This window comes from Heterodontus francisci, chromosome 11 (genome assembly GCF_036365525.1).
Source record: "Heterodontus francisci isolate sHetFra1 chromosome 11, sHetFra1.hap1, whole genome shotgun sequence".
Classification (NCBI taxonomy): domain Eukaryota; kingdom Metazoa; phylum Chordata; class Chondrichthyes; order Heterodontiformes; family Heterodontidae; genus Heterodontus; species Heterodontus francisci.
Window position 1 is genome coordinate 82,411,223 of NC_090381.1, and position 8,863 is coordinate 82,420,085.

An 8,863-nucleotide genomic window follows, 5' to 3' on the forward strand; every position below is an offset into this window, starting at 1 on the left:
GAAATTGCCCTATTGAGCCTTCATGAAGGCTTCAGATGGTGCATTTTTAAGTCATTGAGGTGACAACACTAGACAATTATAGGACCAATCTCAAAATAAATAATGCCATTTTGTTTGACTTTATTTCGGCTGTAAAGCGCAACACCACATTATCTCCTTTTATTTCATTCTTTCATGGAATGTGGGCGTCACAGGCCAGGTTAGCATTTATTGCCCATCCCTAATTGCCCTTGAACTGAGTGGCTTGCTAGGCCATTTTGAGGGCATGTAAGAGTCAACCACATTGCTGTGGATGTGGAGTCATATGTAGGCCAGACCAGGTAAGAACAGCAGATTTCCTTCCCTAAAGGACATTAGTGAACCAGATGGGTTTTTATAACAATCAACCATGATTTCATGGCCATCATTAGACTAGCTTTAAATTCCAGATTTATTAATTGAATTCAAATTCCACCTTCTGCTGTGGTGGGATTCAAACCCATGTCCCCAGAGCATTACCTGGGTCTCTGGGTTACTAGTCCAGTGACAATACCAGTACACCACCACCTCCCCACGTATGGTGTAAAGTATCATATTGCCACTAACAAGCCAAAGGGAAGCATGTCACTCTGTCTAAACGTGAGCTTCTCATAATTGCTGAAAGGGAGAAAGTGTTATGCAAATATCCAATACACCCACCAATCCACTGGATGTGTTTGTACCTCGTCTTCCTGGTGATCTAGTGCCATTTGTACACCTGATCTTCCCAGTGGCCTAAATACATGTGTATTCAATCTCTGTGGTGATCTGGAGTTTTTATTTGCAAGTCTTGGTTGTGACCTAGTGATCCATGAGTAAGGCACCCCCAGGAACCAAAATCAATCATCTGTTTCACAGGTTGTTTAACAATTTTTGCTTGCACTTGTTTCAGGTTTATAAAGTACAGAACACTCTGCTTCCTGGAGGTTCTCAGTGCCAATCTCTGGTATCTGGTAGGCCGCACGACATCTTCTCATTGGTTTTAATGATGCTTGTTTTCCCCATTTTTCTATTTTGTTCATTTTTTTTTAGTTGAGCTTCTTGTCTGGGCTGACAGTTTTGATTCATTCTTAATTTGGGGAATCAGAATCCAAAGCTTTGCTGATCCCTATAAATCCTTCCCCTTCCAGTTCGGAGCGGATTAAGGTCCAAATAATGCTTTAGGTTCTCTACCATGCTGCAAACAATCTGATTCAGATGAGGGAACACCTGAAGTCATGACTAGCAAAGCTTTTTGCTTTTCAACGGACACAGATCCTGAAAAAACACAGATAGTGCAAAAAGTTCATAGAAAATTTGTCCATGCACTGCAATACATTACATCACTGTCTCACAAAACACTTAACTTCACTAAAGTGCCACTCAGTCATGTGGTTCATCTCTGCTGCACCAACAAATAATTGCTCAGATTGTATTTCGAACAACTAACTTCTAATGATCAAGCTCACCACTTAGATATTGGCCGAGAAACTTTATGATGAGTCACTGGGATAAAATGGGCCATGTGGATTTTTACTTTAATCATGCTTCATCTAACAGTAATAAATTTAAATAAATTAAAAATACTTTAATTTTTCAGGAGTGACAATGCCCTAGGCTGGAGAGTGAAACAAATCAACCAGGGTTCTCTTTGCTAATTGTTATTCAGTAGCTTCCAGCTCTAAAAGGTGTGTGTGTAATTGTCAGATGAGAATAGGGTCAGGCTTTGCTGGGACGCTCCCCCAACAAATAGCCTACTGATGCTTGCCATCTATGCTTACATATGAAGGCCGGAATTTTACCCTTGGCAGATGGGAGCCGTCCACCGATCGAAAAGTCGGTGGCAAACCCGTCTCTGCCTGGCCTGGAGATCCAGACCGCATTTTGCGGTCCCCAGGCCTTTAATTGGTCTGAGGCAGGACTTGCCCCTCATTGAGGCAGGAAGTCCCGCCTCATGGAGCTGCCGGCCAAGCAGCCAATCAGCGGGCTGGCAGCTCTCTGTCCTAGCAGCACCACCGGGAGCGGTGGCCACTGTTGGGACTGCAACCCAGCTGAAGATGCAGGATGTCGGGGAGCCCTGGAGACCGGGTAAGTTTTTGGGGCCTCGCCGGGGGCAATCGAGTGGGCCCTAGCGAGGCACTGGTGGTTGATTGGACGGACAGTGGGTGTGTTGGGTGTTGAGGGTGGTTGGGGTATCAGGGGCAGCCCTCCATCGGGCACAGGGTGCCTGATCAGGAGGAAACCACCCCTCCCCACCCCCAGGTCGTTGGAAAGCCGCCACTTTTAATAGGCAGCTTTTCTCGGGCCTGGGCCGACCGTCAGCCAAGGATACCCCATGGTGGCAAGCGGAGGCCCTTAAGTGGCCGCTAACTGGCCACTTAAGGGCCTTGATTGGCCTGGGGTGGGCAGGCCGTTTTTCGCCACTGCTGCCTTGTGTAAAGTGGCAGCTGAGGCGGGAGCAGGTCGGGAAGTGCCCCCTGTGCGTCCCGCTCCATTTTACGGCCCTCCCCGCCACCGTGCTGCTCTTTAGGGAGGCATAAAATTCTGGCCGAAGAATGGTCACCTGGGTAATGTACTAGCTAGTGGTTAGCACCTGTGATACTGCAGCTTCAGTGCCTTCATGTGAGGATAAAAAAGGAAAGAACTTGCATTTCTATAGCACCATTTATGACTCCAGGAATTAAGTACTTTTGAAATGAAGTCACTGTTGTAATCCAGGTAAATGGAATAGCCAATTTGCAAACAGCAAGATCCCATAAAGAGCAGGGAGATAAATGTACAGTAAATCTGCTTTAGTTATGTTGGTTGAGGGATAAAGTTTGGTCAGGACACTGGGGAACAAACATGCTTTTCTTTGAAGAGTGCCATAGGATCTTATACATCCAACTGCAAGGGCAGATGGGGCCTCAATTTAATGACTCATCCAAAAGACAGCACCTCCGACTGTATAGCAATCCCTCAGTATTGCACTGAACTGTCTGAAGAAAGAAGCAGAAAATTGGAGGCAATACAATGTTTTAATAAGTTGTATATTTTTGATTTTAATGCAATTTAATAACACAAAAAGACAATAAGAATTACGAACATAGAACGTTACGTAAACCTGTTTTACAGTTCATTAGGTTTTATTTATAGTGCAGTAAATGTTACAATTCATTTCACTCAAATGTATGAAATTCAATTTGATTGGTGTATTTGGGCTCTGAATTTTGATGAGAATTAAAGTTTAATACCAGTAAACCACAAGCTGTGGCAAGCATACCTATAAAGGCACATATCCCTTAGATATACCAAAGATAATTACTGGTAACACAAGCTTACATGAACTCCATGACATTTGGAAATGGAATATGGATCTTTATTAAGATAGAACTTAAACTAACCAAATGCAGTACTGCATCAACAGGCATGTTTTTAGAAAACAGTCCTGTGAGGAATGAGTACATTTAAAACATTTTTAAATGGTGTTTTACATTTTGATTTCACCTACATTTCATTTAAGTTGCATTTTAGATTTCTGACCAAGCATCCTTTATTGTTCTTCAAAGCACACAACATTGTTGAAACTCTTTTGCAAAAAAAAAGATAGCAGTAACATCACTGATTTCTTAATTTCTGCACTATACATGTTTTCCTTGCTCAGTTACCCAACCCGCAAACATATCAAAAAAGCAAAAGCAACAATTATTTTTTGATAATGACAAATTGCTTTTGTGTCTTGAGAAGGTATAAAGAATTGCTTGCCCTGAACAATAGTGTTTTTTTACTCCAACAATTGAGTGCAATGACCTTGTAAACCAAAGTAATCAGACACAATGCATCTTCCAAAAAAGATAATCAGTATGCATTCATGCTACTTCAGAATTCTGAGTATGTTTACTACTTCTCATTCAGACAAATGCTGTTTACCACACAACCCGGTAAATACATATTAGAAATTGAAAACACGTAGTTAGGATAAAAAGATTGTACAATATATAGCCAATTCATCAGAAAACCTTAAGATCAGAAATGTAACTGCTTAGCACCAAATGAGCACTGAATTTTCATACATTAGTGAGAGATATTCATTGAATATTGAAGACTGATTATATACTTAGAATTGGAGGAATGCATAGATCTGTACAACATTATACATTGAAGAAAGCGGAGCACTTCTCATGTTCCCATTTTTTGCAGAAACCAACACTACCAAAGCCATGAAAGGGTTAACTGAACAATACGAAGGGCTGTATCATTACCAGCATCCTATATAAAAGCAGAATGGATGCAGTACCATGTGGAGTAAGGGACATGTCTATTATTCAGTAGTTGTCTTTGACAGAAAAAATAATAATAATTTTGCTGTTAAGACACTTCCACGGGACTCAGTTGCTGTCATCCACAAACATGTCAATGGTTTGTTTACCAGCTGATTTGAATTAAAATACAGCTTTGGTTCTGCTGACTGCACATCATTATCTGAGAGACCATAATCCTGCTACCAAATCCTATAGCTTCCAGATCTCAGCTTTTTGTTTAGGATTACCGAAAGCTTAATTTATAACAAAAGAGAAATGAGGCATCCATCTCATCCACTCTAATTAAGTGTTGTGAGTAATTTATAAAACTGACTAAGAAAGACATACTTTGCAAAGAGTGTGTTTATCTTTTTAGCAGCAAATACCAAAACCAATGAAGAAATTTATTTGAAACTTACATTGAAGTTATCAGGTAAACATCTGCTTGTGAAAGCAGTTTGAGCTCAGTACTACGATTTTCTACAGCTTAATGGCCACATCCTTGTCATCAGGAATTTGCTGCCACAGGCCAGCCACTATATTGTGGAGTTAATCAGGAATTTCCCCTGCCATTCAACTCCAAAAAGAGAGAGAGAGAGGATATGGAGCAATGCTGCTGTCAGCATTTCAGCTGAGTATGGTATTACAAGTCAGGAAAGAAAAAAGGGCCTTTGCCTGGACCATCCCATAATCACCTTCCATCAGCTGTCAGACAAGCCGTGACTTTGGTTGCATTCCAGCGTCCGGTGCTTTGTCTCAAACTTTTAAATACAAGTTGTTGAATTTCACAACTGATCACAAGCAAACTAGGGACAGAGACAGGAAACTAACACTTCTTTGAAAATACAAGGAGAAAAGGCAAGTTTGTCTTATAAATGCATTTCATGAAAATTTTATACAGTAAGGCCAGATGACGCAAAGCTCATCCATGAGAGTGAAGAAAGGGAAAGGAATGCCATCAACTCTTAAAAAACCTTTCGGCTAATGTAAATGATGCATACAACATTCTATCTATCCACACATTGAGGCTGTAAGGCACCCAATTTTAGCTATGTTTCTGAACCTGCTCTCAGCAGCTGCCACTTTTAATAATATTGTGGATGCAGCTTCTCATTACAACTTGGGTCTCCTGTTATTCTGGATTCAGTTTTATTTTTATTACTTGAGAAAGACATTGCCAACAACGATCTATTAGCTCATTCATACTGCAGGATCACTTCATGAAGTGGCTCTCAAATACTAACTGAGTCTGGGGTGCTGTAAAAAAACTACCATGTTTTTACTGCATAGCTATTTTGAAGTCATGGTTCTGACGACCTGAATGCCTGGACAAGGTCCATGCCAATTAGTGAGTGCAAAATCTGCTTTTCCAAGGTTGATGAGCCACTGTTAGTTTTAACTATAGGCCAACAACAGCTCGCAAGATCCATGAAAATGTGGTTTTCCAATGCTTTTGGATCGCCACAGGTTGAGTCATTTTTAATACAGTGATGTTGAAGACAACAGAGCTGAACATTTGTTGTCGACGACACTCATTTCATATAAAACTACAGCATTGCCATGCTACAGAGATTTTGAATTTTCTCTCATACAAAGTAGCTCACAGATCACTAGATCACGATAACCATTTAAAGAGAGGTTTTTTTTTGCCTCGGTAGCCATTATTACATTCACTCCTGATAATGTTCTCTTTCAGCTGTTCATTTTGCTTAAGCTGGACTTTTGATTCATGTCAGTACTTGGGTCAGTGGCCACCAAAAAGAGTTGTCGTATAAACACCGTTTCATTGCATTTTCTGGCAATGGTGTTCTGCTGTGGGTTTTTATAAACCTGCTCCCACAAGTGTAGTATAATAACCCCAGACATTGCAAACTCACTAGAACGCATCCAGATGATGGAGTCTCCCAGTGGTGGTCTCATCAAATGGTAATATCAGGATTCATTAGTTGATGCATAACCACAAACTGGTATCTCCAAACCACTTCTGTGTTACAAAATTAACCTCACAGTAATGATGCCTGTGTTAGTAAGCAGTAATACACATGCACTTCTACAGTGTTATTACATATGCTATCTCTTAAATACCAATGGATTTTCTTTGGCATTGCTCATTGACTAAACAAAATTGTGTCTACCACTTCATAATTCTAATTTATAATGCCTCTATAATTATGTCTCTGCTGCTGTTACACCCTCTCATTCTTTCTTTCTTCCTACCTTCTGCTGTTCATTTTTCATTCAGTCTCCCTTTTACTCTCCGTATGCTTCTCACACACTTTCACTCATTGTCATCTCTGTTTATATGTTTATACATTGACTCTCTTGTTTACTATTTCTTGTAGCCTTTCTGTAACTCTATACTTCCTTGTGTCTTCACAATCCCCACAAGATCTTGAGGTGTCAGTCTAACTCCTAGCCGAAGGCCAGTTTTAAGCACAGAACTGCTTAGAGTGCTGTATTTCCTGCCAGAAAATAATCATCAAATGCATTAACAGTGGATTATGCACTTAAAATCAGCCTCATTCTGGGACCCCCAAATTAACATCTGATAGAGAGAGATTGAGAAAGAGAAAGAGTGAAAAGGACAGAGAGAAAAAGTGAGTAACAGAGAGACTGACTGATAAGGAGGAAGAGACATACATAAATTGAGTCACATTTTTCCAGACCATGAAACCTCTCCCTTCTAGGGGCATCAGACCCAATCACTCCCTTTTACAGTCATAGAGTCATAGAGTTATACAGCACAGAAACAGGCCCTTCGGCCCATTGTGTCAGTGCTGGCCATCAAGCACCTATCTATTCTAATCCCATTTTCCAGCACTTGGCCCATAGCCTTGCATGCTATGGCGTTTCAAGTGCTCATCTAAATACTTCTTAAATGTTGTGAGGGTTCCTGCCTCTACCACCCCTTCAGGCAGTGTGTTCCAGATTCCAACCAACCTCTGGGTGAAAACATTTTTCCTCAAATCCCCTCTAAACCTCCTGCTCCTTAACTTAAATCTATGCCTCCTGGTTATTGACACCTCCGCTAAGAAAAAAGTTTCTTCCTATCTATCCTATCAATGCACCGCATAATTTTGTATACTTCAATCAGGTCCCTCCTCAACCTTCTCTGCTCTAAGCAACACAACCCTAGCCTATCTAGTTTCTCTTCATAGCTGAAATGCTCCAGCTCAGGCAACATCCTGCTGAATCTCCTCTGCACCCTCTCCAGTGCAATCACATCCTTCCTATAGTGTGATGACCAGAACTGTACACAGTACTCTAGCTGTGGCTTAACTAACATTTTATACAGCTCCATCATAACCTCCCTGCTCTTATATTCTGTGCCTAGGCTAATAAAAGCAAGTATCCCATATACCTTCCTAACCACCTTATCTACCTGTGCTGCACCTTCAGTGATCAATGGACAAGTACACCAAGGCCCCTCTGTACTTCCTAGGCTCCTACCACCCATTGTATATTCTCTTGCCTTGTTAGTCCTCCCAAAATGCATCACCTCACACTTCTCAGGATTAAATTCCATTTGCTACTGCTCCACCCATCTTACCAGCTATATCATCCTGTAATCTAAGGCTTTCCTTCTCACTATCTACGACACCACCAAATTTCATGCCATATGTGAACTTACAGATCATACCTCCTATATTCACATCTAAATCATTAATGTACACTACAAACAGTAAGGGTCCCAGCACCGATCCCTGTGGTACACCACTTGTCACAGGCTTCCACTCGCAAAAACAACCCTCGACCATCACCCTCTGCCTCCTGCCATTAAGCCAATTTTGGATCCAATTTGCCAAATTGCCCTGGATCCCATGGGCTCTTACCTTCTTAACCAATCTCCCATGCGGGACCTTATCAAAAGCCCTACTGAAGTCCATGTAGACTACATCAACTGCTTTACCCTCATCTATATATCTAGTCACCTCCTTGAAAAATTCAACCAAGTTAGTTAGACACGATCTCCCCCTGACAAAGCCATGCTGATTATCCCTGATTAATCCCTGCCTCTCCAGGTGGAGATTAATCCTGTCCCTCAGAATTTTTTCCAATAGTTTCCTACTACTGATGTTAGACTCACTGGCCTGCAATTACCTGGTTTATCCCTGCTACCCTTCTTGAATAATGATACCACACATTTGCTGTCCTCCAGTCCTCTGGTACCTCTCCTGTGGCCAGAGAGGATTTGAAAGTTTGTGTCAGAGCCCCTGCTATCTCCTCCCTTGCCTCACATAACAGCCTGGGATACATCTCATCTGGGCCTGGGGATTTATCCACTTTTAAGCCCGCTAAAACAGCTAATACTTCCTCCCTTTCAATGCTAATTTATTCAAGTATATCACAATCCCCCTCCCTGATCTCTACATCTACATTGTCCTTCTCCATAGTGAACACAGATGAAAAGTAATCATTTAAAACCTCACCTATGTCCTCCGGCTCCACACACACATTGCCACTTTGGTCCCTAAAGGCCCCTACTCTTTCTCTCGTTATCCCCTTGTCCTTAATATACTTATAAAACACCTTAGGATTTTCCTTTATCTTGCCTGCCAGTGTTTTTTCATGTCCCCTCTTCGCTC